Below are 14880 nucleotides of genomic sequence, written 5' to 3' on the forward strand. Positions count from 1 at the left end.
TTATTCAATCAGTATCTTTGAAAAGCACTTTCCAGGCTGCCAGATTCCTGTTGCAGAGAAGCTAGATGGTGCCAGAAATCAGTCACTCTGTGCTAAATATTGCTGCTGGCTCCATTCCCCGTCTCTCAGAGTCGGTAGAAGTCTAATGTTCTGTTCTTCAGTGAAAAGATGGCAGGATGTAAAAATGCCATGTGAAGTTGCTGTTATGTAACAAATGTTTTGCCATCCTGCATGGTTACGGAGTTAAACTGGTCTCTGGTCTCAAAGTGTGGGTATCTTCTATTGCATGGAATGCTTTTATGTTGAGTTGATGTGGTATTTGTCATGTAGTTCTTCACCTGCCAGACCTTTAGCTCTGTTAATATAGAAATTCCTCTGTTTTAAAAAGCTTGTTTGCTTGCAGTCAGGTCCAAGTACTGATATCACACTGCCTTGCACGTGCACAGAACGCCACCCAGCAGATCTCCTATAAAGCAGTTCAGCTGCCCCCAGCATTCACCACCCAGATGATGTTTGTGCACAGTTGCCATGCTGAGAGTTGAAATGGTGTAATATTAAAATTAAACTCAGAAAAAGTAATGCTGATAGTAAATGTGCAAACAAATTCGTTCATAATTGCGAATGTATCTTCCTGGCATTTCCAGTTTTTATAGAATCCAGGCACCTTTCTAAAAATGCTAAGTGCCATTTGTTTGTATAAGAAGAAATAGAATTAATTTTTCAATCGCACTTAAAATATGCAGATGATTTTTAGTAGGCATTTAAAACAATCATAACAAAATTAGCCCAGTGTAAGACTGATCAAGCTGCTGTATTTCTGTTAAATGTATTTTACAGCTGGGTTAAGGTGCTTAATTATCACACTGTACCAAAATATCTGAATTCTCAAAATGGCCCATTCAGTGCTTGTCGCACCATGGAGGAAGCCAAAGCCACTGACTGCACAATATCTGCCAGATAACTTCAGTGTTGCCAGTGCCAGGCTGGAGCTGAGCCCTCTCTGCAGAAATGCCCCACTGGCCTCACTGCAGCGTGTCTTGCACAGGTCAGTGTGTGCACATCCCTTTCCCTCTGCTTTCTGCTCCTCTGAGCAGCCACCACAGCAAATCCTAAATGGGAGGGAAGATGGCACCTCAATTACCAGATGTATTCTCTGTTGCCAAATCAATGTTTAAATTGTTCTTTACTTCTTGAGGAAACATTTGGGAGGATCCCTCATTCACAACATCTTGTAACTGGGGGTGGGTTTAGGTTTGAAATCCAAGGTCAGTGCCCTGGGTGGGTAAGCAGTTTCTTCAGAGGGAAGCAGTACAAGTGCCTGTTCCTTTGTCAGTTGGCAGAGGAGTGTTTTCAAGGCCAAATTCCAGGAGAGAGTTTCTGGCCATATTGTTGTAAGGCCAGCAGAAGTTTAAAGGTTGCAATTCTATGCCTGTGGCTCTCATTATTCTCCCATATAGTTTAGGAGGACTATCTTCAACTTACAGATTTCTGAGAGTATTTTTGTGTGTGCAGTTCCTCAGGCATTGCCTAGATATGAATTGCCTAGTTCCTATGTATTGCCTGGATATAAACCTCTATGGATATTTTGGTTATCAATGCTTGGAAGACAACTGCAGCGTTTAGCTGAACTGTAAGTTCAGACCTTTGGTTGCTCTAACCTATTTTCAGTACTCTTCTCCTTTGCCTTCTAATTAGGAAATGGCTGCAATGATTATGGGTTATGATTGACTCCTCTTGTCCTTAACTAAGGAGCTAATGTATTCTTTGCTGGGTGTTCTGCTTTCCTCATAGGCCCGAGTTGATACTGCTCCTTCTGCTGAAGTGACAGCTCCTGGATGATGTGTGATACTGCACAGCCAAGAAATCTGCATGCAGGATGTGTTTTTTCCAGCTCCATAGTTTCCCAGGAAGAGCTGAGCAGGTAAACCAGAGACCCAAAGTCTGTTTCCATTATGAAAATCTTAGCTTCAACTGCTAATTCTAGAAATATGAATGTATGAACCAAGTATTTATGCATATGATTTTGATAGCTGAAAACATTATCATATGAATTGGAGGGTCTAAAAAGAATTTTTAGAATGCAGATTAACTTTCTGTTAAATCTTACACTGAAAGGTAAATCTGGGAATATTAAAAAAAATAATATATATACATATCAAACTGTAGAGTTTATTACTCTGTCAACAAGACAAAAACAGAAGGCTTGTATCTTACAAGCTCTTTTTTGGAGCTAAATGTTGTAAAAGGCTCTGAGAGAAATTTCTTGTTTAAAGATTATTAATACGGAGAATTACTAGTGGGAGCATATATACCTATATATGTATACTTATAACCCTTAAGGCAATTTTTCTCCTTTGCTAACCTTTATTTTGGATGTTATGATTTACCTTCAGTGAAAGAGTTTTAGCCTTTCCTATCTGCAAAGCTGAACTTTAGGAAGTGCTATGCAGTTTTCTTCTACTCTGTGTCTGTCAACTTGAGTTGGTCTAATAAAAGGTGGGGATTTCCTGAAATATTTTCCTTTTAAATTGACTTTGAGAAAAGTGAACTGGGTTTTGAGCTTCCTTACCCATGTTTGACTGCTTCATTACTGAAACTTTATGCTGATTTTTGTTTATTGTTCAGAAGATCAGGTAATTGAAATTAATTTAGTTACTCCTCTCTAGATGCCTCTTGGGCATACTTGGAAAAACTGCTTGTACAAATGTGCTGTAGTATGAATTTTGCTGACTTTCATTTGATTTTTCATTCGTTACTTTGAGACAAGGAGAACAAAGGTTTCTTGTGTAAAATGAGAGCCTAGAAACATTGCAAACATGCCTATTCTTGTGAAAGGTGTGGTGTGTAATAGCTTATGATGAGGTGCATTTGAAGAGTTATTATGATTAAAAAGATGCTGCCTAATACACAGGTCTGATAGCACTACTGCTTCTATTGCTTCTGATTGTATTTTCCCCCTTTACTTTCCTGCTTCTCCCACCACTGCACCACTGTTCTGTATTTTCCCTTCACAAGGGAGGGAGTTTATAGGGGAAAACCAGCTGGCAACAGAAGCATGAAGTCCAGCTGGACTCTAAAGATAAAACTAAAAAATATGTTGCAAAAATGCACTGGAAAAAGGGAAATAATAGCCTTGGGAGCTCTCTTTCTGTTGTGAACTGTGACAGCTGGGCAATTGCATTGCAAGGGGTTATGACTAGTTGGTAATTATAAATTGAAGATAATTCAGTGCACTATTTATATAATTTTTTGTCAAAATTTTCGTGGATGCTCACTTGTGATTCTGTTTAGGTTCAGCATTTTCATCCTACTGTATTTACATAGTTTACTGCTTTTCTTATGTTTGGGAAAACTATGATCAGAAAGTTTTGCTATGTTAGGTGATAGAGGCATTTTTTCAGGACCAGAATGCAGGCATTGATGTTTCTTTTGGAGTTAGTTTTGGTTTCTTTGCTCTTTCAAGTATTCTCTCCATATTTCTTCAACTCAAACATAGACACTTAATAATAATGAAAACTGATGTTTCATCTGCCAGGTATGTGATTACAAATGTTTGCTGAAAACTGCACCTTAAAAAGAAGTGTCTGGATGAGCCCAGCAAAACAGTTCCCAGATTATGTGAATTCATGTTCCACTCCAGAGGGTATCTAATCATCTGTTTTAAAAAGCAATTAATTATTGAATGGATATTCAAACTCTTTATAGTATGGCAACTAAAGTTTTACTCAAATTTATTTGATTTTCATATCATTAAATCTAAAGCAGTATTTAAAAATCATAGGTATGATAGGCCTGCTGCAAGTTTCTCTGCAGCCTTATGCATCTGAGTAATGGTGAACAGTAAAAAGTGTGAACAGGAGGAAGTTTCTACCTCCTTGTGTCCCCTTCAGTCCCATCACATGTCCCTGAACACAGGTGGTTGCTTCTTGACTATGCAAAGAAATGATTTAAATATGTGCAGCTGGATTTTGTCTGTAGAAATTGAGTATTCCAGAGAGTCATGCTATCATTACATGCAAGTTGAAATTGGGAGATATAGGTGAAGGAATTTATCTGGTTTTCCCTGGAGAAGCCAAGGAAATGGCTGAAAAACTTGTCACTCATGAATGCACAGAACTATTTTATCAGGAAATTCAAAATTTGGTCACCAACACCATGACTGAGTGTAAACAGGTGTGAATGAAAGAGGATCTCTGAGACACAATACAATTGACTTCTCAGATAGTCAAGAGTGGAAAAGGATTTTACAGTCTCAAATTTTTTGTCTGCTGGACTTCACAGAGCAAAAAATTTCTGTAGTTGAGAAGAAAACCAAAATATTTTCATATTGATTTTTGTAAAGGCTTATTTCTATCAGCACTTGATTTAAAAGGAAAAAGATATGAAAACATATAACAAGGTGTAAAATGGAATGCATTCAACCATTTATATCCCTTAAAATATTGGAAATATGTAGTCTAACATGAGACATGTGATTTGTAAGAGGGAATTCAGAGGGTCCTGATCATTCTTATTTTGGTTTGTGTTCAAATGCAGTACCCTTCATATTCTGTCAGTGAATTTCCTGTCACCTCATCAATAGAACATATCAGTAAGGTTAAAAATGGACCTGGTATCCCAGTTTGGAGCATGGGGTAGAGTAAAAGGTATTCTACTTTTTCCCAAGTAATGTCTGTCATTCTACACCTGGGACACAGGTTACAGCCAGCTAAATCTGAGTAAGAATGAAGTGTCTGTCAGGCAACATCCTCCACACCCCCCAGGAGTTTTGTGACCTTGAAATAGATTGCTTGAGACTTTTGAGATGGAAAAAAGTTTTAAATGCTGTCTGAAATTCTGAATTTTGTACGTAGCTCTTTAGTGATGTGCTATGAACACTTTAGCTTTTTAGTAGCAAAATTTAGAAAATGTGTCCGATTTAGTTACGCAGTTGTTTAGAAATGTCAATACATTTTCTTTTAAGATGCTGTCAAAGAATTATTTGTTGTTTAATCAATATTTGTCATTGTGAATAACTGTATGTAAAGGTCAATACATACAGTATTATGCTTCTGGGAAACAGTATTTCAGTAAATATGAAATACTTTACTGAAAGTAAATACAAAAAATGCCTAATACTCAAAATAACCCAAAAGGAATAAGAAATCCCACCTGATGTAGTTTAAAAATTGGTTTGCTTTGAAGCATATTATTTCTGACTCCCTAGCCATGTCCTGTATTTTCATTTTAAAATCTCCCTGTTCGCCTCTGTACTATTTGTACGTCTAAAAATTTCATTGCTGTAAACAGGGGACTTGGATATGTGATGAATGAAGTGTTGCAGCTGCCTGAGTAAGAAATTTTTGTAGAGCTAAAGATAGACTTGTCTCTTGTATCTATTCTTTGGCAGAGAAAAAGGGTGATTGAAGAGAAGTAGAGTATATGAAAGCACAGCTAAAACACAGACACACTGACATTATAATACAGTGTCTCATCGGGTGATGTGGTGTTTTGACTATATGGCTGCAGCAGGTCTATAATTTAAATGTCATTAATGGCACAGAAAACAATAGCATGGAGACAGGAATACTGTAAAATCCCTGGGTCTGTACTTAAAATGCAGATGAAATAGCCCTTTGAACTTGTGGTGCCAAATGTTGTCCAAAGTTACCATTCTTCCATGAGGAAAGCAGTTTGTTTTTGTGGTGTTTTATGTCTTTCTCTCCCAGCACAGACAGATATTTTCTGTTTAGATTGCTTGGCTTGTACCACTACAAAAATCCCAGGCAAAGAGGGGCTGATTCTATTTTGCCTCGCTCATGTCCCGTTCACACATTCCGTACAGAATTCCCTATTGTCAATAGTCATGACTGTGTTTTCTTTGTGCTCGATGTCTTTTGAATATGCTTCTTTATACTTTTCCTAAAGTCACACACAGAACTAGTTTCACCAGAAGCTCTTGGTGCTCAGCTGTGACAGAGTTACACAGAGTCCTGTGACTGCACCCCAGCTATAATATCTCATTTGTTTCCACTTGGCTGTTGTAATGTTTTCTGCCGTTTAGACTTCTGTCCTTTTCCTTGCTCTCTTTTTTCCTTTTTCTTTCTTGTCCCCATTTAAAAATATATCTGATTTCATTTTTCTTTTTGAAGCTGTAAGTGTATGTTTCTGTACCCTCACAGATGTCAAACATTTAATGCACCTTAGTGTAATGTATGCTCTAATTATTTGCCAAATCAGAGTGAGTCTTTCCAGAAACAGCTCCTGATCTTTGAAAAGCTTGCAAAATATATACAATATGTTAATTGTGAAGCTTTTTTTAGAACATATTTCAAAGGAGGAGAAGAAATGCTGTGTAAGTAAAACTCATTTAAAGAGTGCTTCACCACTTCTAGCAGGAGACTGGTACAATAGTTGCATTCTTTCTTTATCCTGTTCGAATGCCTTTGCAAATCTCACTTAGGCTTTTTTTTTCCCCCTTTAAACTAGCTCACTGTGTGTAGGTCTGGTCCTATACCATGTTAGTACTTGGCTGTTTCCAATTTTGGATAAGTGGATGAACTCTTGTCAAAATATTCATGCAGTGTTAACAAAAATTAAGCCAATTTATACTCCGTGAACTATAATGAAATATTAAAAGTTGCTAATGGGATGGGTATGGAGTTTCAGGGAAGTTGTTTCTTTTTATAGTACAAGTCTAACATTCAAAGTGTGGTATATGTGGATATTTAGGTATGCCTTTCTTTTCTCACTTTAAAAAGAAATAAAGCCTTCAATTTAAAACATATGGAGTAGACATGGATCTACCTAATACTGAAGGCAAATAGAATTGAATAAGAAGAATTAATTTATTCTTATTAATTTTATATTTATTTTAAAACTTTGGAACTTAGCAGAAGTAATGAGTGTTTTCTCCATCTAGTGTATAGTCCTTCAAATCTAGTGTGTAAGGTCTTTCAAATCTGTGATCATCAAAATGTCTTTCTACTAAACCTGTGCATGCACAGAAAAATTCAAATTCTTCCAAAATATTGATGCCAGTATGTGCAAAAAAAGGAATTGTCTGAATGTTTTGATCTTGGAAGGAATCTTGAGCAGAACAGCCAATAAAATACAAAATGATACAATTGGCCGACAGAAAGCAATTGTCTTTTTTAATTTCTTTCCCAATGTAGTGGGTTGAGCACTGGCCTGGCCTGGCTGGTTTTTCCCTTAACCAAAACCTAAGCCACTTCAAACCAGCACACTCCATAATATTAGTAAAGGAAGATTTTACCTAGGCCACTATTCCTGGCTACTGCAATCAATACTTTCCAGTTTTGTCTGAAGAGAAGTGAATAATTTGTCTTGCACTTGTCGCCACAAACTCTGAGAAATAACATGAAACCAAGGCAGAACTTGAGAGAAGGAATAGCTAGCACTTTCCCAGATTTACCATGTTTCTAGTTAGATCAGAATATGAGTTAATGAAAAAACTCTCCTTAGTGGCAGGTTTGGTAAAATCAGTCTTGGTTATCACACTATTTTTCTACTTAGGAAATAATTTCTGAAATGAGAGGGAGCTGTTCACGCTCAATGGGATTTAAATATAGAGTGAATCTGCACAATTTCTCCATGTCAAAAAAACATAGTATGCACTTTGACAAACTTCTCCTAATAAGTGCCTTGTACTCAAGTTATTTCTTCCATACCAGAATGGTTGTTAGTTTTCTGTGAACAGTCCCAAGTATATTTTATAACCTGAGCACAGTTCATTTCCCGATGGAGCAATGCAGTCCCAGCTGCCCTCACAAGAGCAGAATTCCAGATGTTCCTGTTTTGCTGTAATTGTTGGACAGCAAGGATACAATTTGGCTCTCTGATAATGCTGTATCTGTAGAAATACTTTCACTGTGGCTGTAGGAACCTGTATATACATTAGGAAGGAAACTATGTTACGGATTTCAGTCTTTAAATGCATTCATATGACTCCAGTGAATGCAAGAACCATTTGGATTTGAGAATATAATTATGACATTTTAAGTATCATGCAAGGAAGGAATTAGCCATTATTCAAAGCAGCATACCTGGTAATACAGCCAGTGATTTGAACCTGTCATTCATTTAATAGCTCAGGTTGGAAAAAGCGCATGAGATCATTGCGTCCAACCACAAACTGAACACTTCCAGGTCTGCTACTTAAATCTTCTCCCACAGCACCATGTGTACATGTCTTTTAAGTACCTTCAGGGATGGTGACTTCATCACTTCTTTGGGAGCCCTTTTGCAATGCTTCACAGGCTTTTTGGTGGAGAATTTTTTTCTAATATCAAATCTAAATGGTCCCTGGTGCAACTTGAGGCCATTTTCTCTTATCCTGTCACTCATTACTTTGGGAAAAAAAGTACACTTGACACTCAGACATGCTCTACTGCAGCCTCCTGTGAGGTAGTTATAGAAAGTGATAAATTCTCCCCTAAGCCTCTAGACTTCATAACCTCAGTTCCCTCTGTCATTCCTGGATGGACTTGGGCTCTAGACCCTCCACTTCAAGCATGCAACTTCTTGCTCTAGTCATGACTGCAGTTTGTGTTTAAACCTATCTATGAAAGAGTCTCTAGATGTTCAGCTTCAGTGTATCTCCTGTTGATTCATGGAGCTGTTTTTATAGGAAACTAAAAGCTTAATAAAGCTTGGACTCAGTAGAAACAAAGCATGTGAGAACAACTTTAGTTGTGGTTGTTCGCATATTTTTGGTATTATTTCAGAATATGTCCTACTATGGTCAAATGTGCATCTGTTCAAATTTCTTCAATGTGTTCATTACTGAGTTGGGGGGCTGATACCAAGTTTCTTCCACACTTAATAGCTCCATTAAATATTGTGGATATTATGGTTGTCAGTTATCCCATTTTAAATCGTTTTTACAGGTAATTTAAATGCCCTAGTGATCAGTTAGTTAGGGCAGAAAGCTTCTCACATACCAACTATAGCTGCCACTTGTGGCAGAAAAGATCAAAAGTAAATATTTTTTTTCTGTTCTGAAAACCTCTGTGGCCATTTCTATTTTCCTAATTGGCTTAAGCTGAAAATTACTTTTTTTAACAAGATGTAGCAAGACAGATTCTTGATTTCATGTGATATTGATGTTTTATTGTAATAGAAATTTGTAATCAGGATTATCAAAGCTGTTAGCAGGATGCAGGTCTGTCTTCAGAATGAAAAAATGGAGATGATTCCTGGAACCCTACTTTGTGGAAGAAAGATTGGAGGAGCTAACAACATGGGCTTAGGAGTGTGAAGAAAAGGATCTTCTCTCCCTTCTGGGCACATAGAGTTGAACATTCAGTTTGCTTTGTGGTCTAGGTTTATTACCAAACTCTTGAGCAAGCCTGGAGGCATTTCCTAAATGAGGCTGCAGCTACACAGCTTTAAAACTCAATTAGCCCTCTCTCCTGAGTTCTGCATGCCCTGTCAGTTCTAATGGACTTTGCTTGGCTCTGTGAGAAGGGGAAGGTTTGGGGGTCTCCAGAACCACCCCCTTCTTTCCTCAGACTGGGTGTGATGGCCACATCTTATTGTGGACCTTGGACACTAACATTTTAAAGTTTCTCCAGATAATTAAAATGTAAATTTTGCCTAATGGGGAAGGCTGGGGAAAAAGACCCAGTCAGTTGGTAGTCATTCAACAGCAATGAAATAAGTTAGCTTCTACTACCTGATGTGAGACTCCTTCAGAGTGGAAAGAATACCAGACTGGGCTGTACTTTGTGTGGTATCAACAGGATGGGTTGGCCCAGGGTCTTCCACAGTGATCTTCTGAGGCTTGTGGTCTGCAAAAGGCAAACATGAGAGAAAGCAATCCTATGACAACTAATAGCAAGAGAAGTGTCCTAAGAAAATTGCTATTCCCAGGAATACAGATTAGAGTGTATTTAATAGAGGAGTAGAAGTTATATTTTGCCATTAAAAAAAAAAAAGAAAGTAACAAAAATAAAGACAAAACACCTAATGACTGCCGTAAGGAAAAACCCCTTTGTTAGTCTTCAAGCACAAGAAAATACTTGACCTGTTTTGAACAGCAGTGTTTTATAACATGCTTTTGTTGGATCACAATCTTTTTTCTCTTCTCTGTTTGATCTAAAAGTCTGACTGTGTTAATTTAAAATATTAATGTAATGCATTAAGCTTGTAATATGATTAAAGGTATTACTAGAACTTTATAGAAGAAGGTGGTTTTTTTTCTCTTCATTCTGTTAGTTTTTTCATTGCAACTGCAATTCTGTGCAAAACTGTAACTGGATCTGGTTGAAAACTTATTTTTTTTTTCCCTCTGTGGGGAAAATGCAGGAGGTTTTGAAGAAATACATGGAAGTTCTTCTGGGAAGGCGTTTTGTGTCAGGACAGGAAAAAAGCCCTCTTGCTGCCCTGGAAGGGTTGATGGCCTGGTGTTTTGGTGTGCCTCTGGAATGTCAGAGCTCTGTTATCATTGGAGAAGGGCCTGGAAACCTGGATTTCTGATACTTAAGTCTTAATGATCAGACTGTCTGTCTGGAAAGGGACCATATTGCCTACTTTTTCTTCTCCACTTTCTTTTATGATAAGCACCTTTTCCCAAAAGAAAATTGAAAGACCTCAGACATACCTCTCTTTAGTCTAATAATAAAATTTCTAAAATCTTTTTATCTCTCTGAAAAAGGAATATTATTTTCTGATCAGCCTTAACAGTAAGGCATAGATCCATTGTTCATGTTGTTTAGTAATGAAATATTGTCTAGTTCACTCTTAGTAATGAAATTGAAGCAACTGTATGCATATGTAAGAAGGATGCTGTGGCTGAAGACCTCTGGAGCTGTGGAAATTTCTTGTGTTTATTCTACTGAGTATTGCAAAGAAACACCTTGCTGTCTGTGCACTTGTACGTGTACTTATTTTCCTTTATTTCTGCATAGTGAAAAACTAGAACTAACATTGAAAATGTGAGTGATTTAAAAAATTCAAATCCTAAGAGAAGTAAACAAGTTTGAGGGGAAAAAAATTCTCTTCATAAAGCCACAGTGACTCTCTATGGAAGAATATAAAATAATCAGTCTGATATGTCTGGATCTCTTTTCCATTCATACAAAACATGAAAAAAATGTTAGCTGCTCTGACTATTACATCATCTCTTTTGAAGTACAAATGCTAATTGAAATCAGTCAAATGTCTGTCTAAAAGCATGTGTGCTAAGATACTACTGTTCTTTATTTTTAATGTACTTGCATACAGATATATCTGATTTTCTCTGCAGTTTCTATCAGTGAGGGAAGAAAGGTGGTCCTTGGATCATGCTCCCATGATCCTCATTTTTAGTACTTCATATTTTAATGTTTATCACTTAAATGTGGTTTTGAATGTGCTTCTGAATAACTACTTTGCAAAAAGAAACAGACACTTCAGTCCATCTCCAGCTGAGTTTCTACCTTGTTTAAAGACTGGTGCTTTTCTCTTTTATTCTTTAGAAAAGATATATTTTAATTAGATTCTGCTTTCCAAATAAGTTCTTCACTCTTAATTCAAGGGAACAAGAGGTAGCCATTGGTGTGTATGTTTGATCTCTTTGAGATATTTCAGTCTGCTGTGTCATTCAGATGTTTGTTGGATGGACTTGAAAGGATGCTTTGGTTGCTGTTTAGAAAAATCTAGTGCCCCATAAGTGCAACACATGATAAAAGGAAGTAATGCTCAAGACCTATTGTGTGTGGATTGCTGCAAACTGCTTTTTCTTTTACTGCTTTAGCTTGCTGACCTGTAGAAAAGGTTTTTCCATGTTTTCTTCCTGCTATCGATGTGAAATTGTTCAAGTACTTTTTCATTTTGCTTTGACATGTTTTTATAATTTTTAGAGCTGCCTGTTTAACATGTGTGCAGCAAACTGCAGATGTTGTGAGCCAGTATGATTTTTATAACTGCCTCTGTGATGTTCAGCCATGGAAGCCTTGATTTAGGAAGAAGAAACCCAGTTCAGTCATAGATGTCTTCAAACGTCCTGACCTACACCTGGAAAAAACAGTATGGCATTTTCTTGCACCGTGTGCTGAGCCCTCTGGGATGGTTTACTTTTATGTCTTTAAACACACTATGTGAAGTTTGGAGCCATCCAGTAACTGTATGTTCCAAGGTTCTTTTTGCATCTACAGCAGTCCTGTTAATGCTACCTCTTTAAAACCCTTTGTTAGTAAATATCGTCAGATAAAAGGCTTTTGTACTCTGGATTTCTCCTCTGAAAAAGCCCGTGACATAAACACGGTATTACTAACTAACTGACTTCTGAGTTCAGGTTTACTGGGGGTTTTAGCACGCTGTTAACAACTACAAGTATGGCATTTTTAACCTCCTGGTTTGGAGGGAATTTTGCTTATCAGATCACTTCTGTTTTCCTGATTCTCTTGGATATAAACTTGCCCTAAAAGAGAGCCATCCCTGACTACATTTTGATAATCAAAATTTCAAAATACCTGCAAATCTGAAAATAATTTTAGCAAGAGTATTCCACTGTTGAAATAGTGGCCAGTAAAGTACCGTTTTTCATTTTCTATTTTGATATAATAATTCCATGTATTTAACAAATCATAATTTTCATTATTTTAGAGATAAATTTCAGAAAGACAAACTTTAAACAGCATCGTGTCAGTGCATTTATTTGTGAGCAAAGTCAGCTGTCAGGACTGTGTCATAACCTGTGTCTGCCTGTGCCTGGAGAAGGGAATTAAACTGTAGGGGGTAACCTTTCACATGACTGTGCTAGGCAGTGTTTGCAGGACATAACATCTTTCCTTCTATGTTTCAGCTGGGTTTTTATTTCCTGCTCTGGAAAATAGTGTTTTTTGTGATGAATTCTGCACCTTTCTCATTCCTCCCATCTCTACCATCAAAGCATCATATCATAGGTATATGAAAGATTTTTCTTTTTATTACAGCAGTTTTTTTAAATAACGCTGACAAGTTTGTCAAGTCAAATATGTAACCAACATTGTATACAGCAGTTTTTTAGATAGTGGGATTGAAAAGGAAATAATTGAATTGCACTACTGGTCAAGAGTAGCACCGAGGTGTTTTCCAGGGGAAGGAATTTTAGCAGTAAAGCCAGGACCCATTGGTCCTATTCTCTGTGCTGGTTCACAGCATTGTTTTAATCCCTTATGTTGCACCAAAAACCTTGGATGCAGCCCCCTCAAGTTTTGGGCAGGGGGAATTAGAAATGTAAAGATTTAGACTCTTTAAAACTGATATTCTAGCTCTTTTCATTGTGAAGGTAGAATGAAAACCATAAACTATTGGTAAATGTCAACTAACCGCTAGACTTGAAAGAACCAGCAGCTGCTTTCTGCTTATGAAGCAGAGAAACTGTGTGGGAGGGGATGTAAAGAACCTCCTCAAATACCCACTATAACAGAGGGGCGGGGGAGAGACTGCTGAACATGGGGTTTAACCTTTAGAATTCTTTTTCTCTTCTCTCATGCTCTTAGACTTATATGAAAATACAAAATGGCAATTGATTTGTTTCAGGTAAAAGCATCAGACAAAGGCCCCATGCCACCTAAAACTAATTTCTGATAAAAAATGGAGTACTCAGCTTGCCTGTATCAATTTTGTGTCTGTTAAAGATTTATGGTATGAATCTCATAAACAGTTTTCAAATGTATTTAATGAATAATTGTTTGCAAAGGGATTGAAGTGTGCCTCAAATCAGATGCAACGTTTCAATGCAGCAATATTATTAACAGTACTGTTAGTGTAGTATTGTAATGGTAACACTTAGAAATTCAACACAAAACTGAAATTATGAATTTGTCTTCAATACAAATAAACGTAGACGAAATAGATTGGGAGGTATTCACTCACTATGTATAAAATGAGATAAAAAATAGGCCACAAGTTTCTGTTAATATAAATTGAGACAAATTCTAGTGTGGCAATGCTGGCCAAAAGCTGTCTAAACAAAGCAACTAATGTTTATTCTGTTTCTAAAAGGAAGTCCATATCTGCTGTTTGGGGGTCCCTAAGTAACTAATTTATGCAGTAATTAATAGATCATAAAAAATATGTATAACCTCAGTAGCTCATGGCAAAACTATTTTTAGCCCTTCTGAAAATATTTGTGGAAACAGACTAGAACATGTAGAAAGAAAAAAGGTTGGATTGTTTGGATTTTTTCCCTGAAAATAGTCCATTACAAGACAATAAATGTATCTGGAAAGTGTAGTGCCAATCTGGCTTTTATATTTGGAGACCTTTCTATACCTAGATGCTGACTGTACTGGGCAGATGAAACAGCTCTCAAGGAATGATAAATATTGCTCAGTATGAGAAGACTGTTTTTACATGAAAAACTCTCATAAAAAAAAAAAAAAAAAAAAAGAAAAGAAAAGAATAGAACTTCAACTCTGTTATTTCACCTGCTCTTCTTTTAAACATGTCCTTTCTTGTTTGCTGACTACTCCCACTATGGAGCACTTGTCCACAGTCCTGGGAATTACTACTAACTCCCTAAGATGGGGGTGGGAAGCTAGAACTCGTGAACAAGGGCTGGAAGGGTACCAGCTGGAGGATATTTGTGACAGATCAGAATAACAGGAAGAGAGAGAGTAAAAAAGAAACGGTCAGCACTTTTGGCTTTTTGGTGGGGTGCAGAGGACTTGCTGTTATGTTTTGCAATGTCTTGTTTCCAGACTGCTGGCTTAGTCAGCCACATCTTTAATTTGCTCAGTTTATAACAGCTGCTTTGGCTGCTACCACAGACAGAGAAATTATAATTTCCAAGCCTTCATTTCATCCCTCTTACCTATAATCCTCAAGTTCCAGTCTGTCTGACCACTTGACTAGGCTTTTTAATTAACAGATCTTCTTGGGGGCCCTTAAATGTGTCTTGCATATACAGGA

General features: G+C 37.1%; 1 long non-coding RNA gene across 4 annotated transcripts in view; it reads right to left on the minus strand.

Moving 5' to 3' along the window:
• The window catches only part of LOC306805654, a 59440-nt gene that overhangs the window by 13955 nt on the left and 30605 nt on the right, over positions 1–14880 (minus strand). For all 4 annotated transcript variants that reach the window (XR_013775255.1, XR_013775256.1, XR_013775257.1 and 1 more), the window contains exon 3: positions 9677–9791. This is a non-coding gene — a long non-coding RNA (uncharacterized lncRNA). The remainder of the gene's footprint in view (positions 1–9676; positions 9792–14880) is intronic.

This window comes from Erithacus rubecula (genome assembly GCF_903797595.1).
Source record: "Erithacus rubecula genome assembly, chromosome: 10".
Lineage (NCBI taxonomy): Eukaryota > Metazoa > Chordata > Aves > Passeriformes > Muscicapidae > Erithacus > Erithacus rubecula.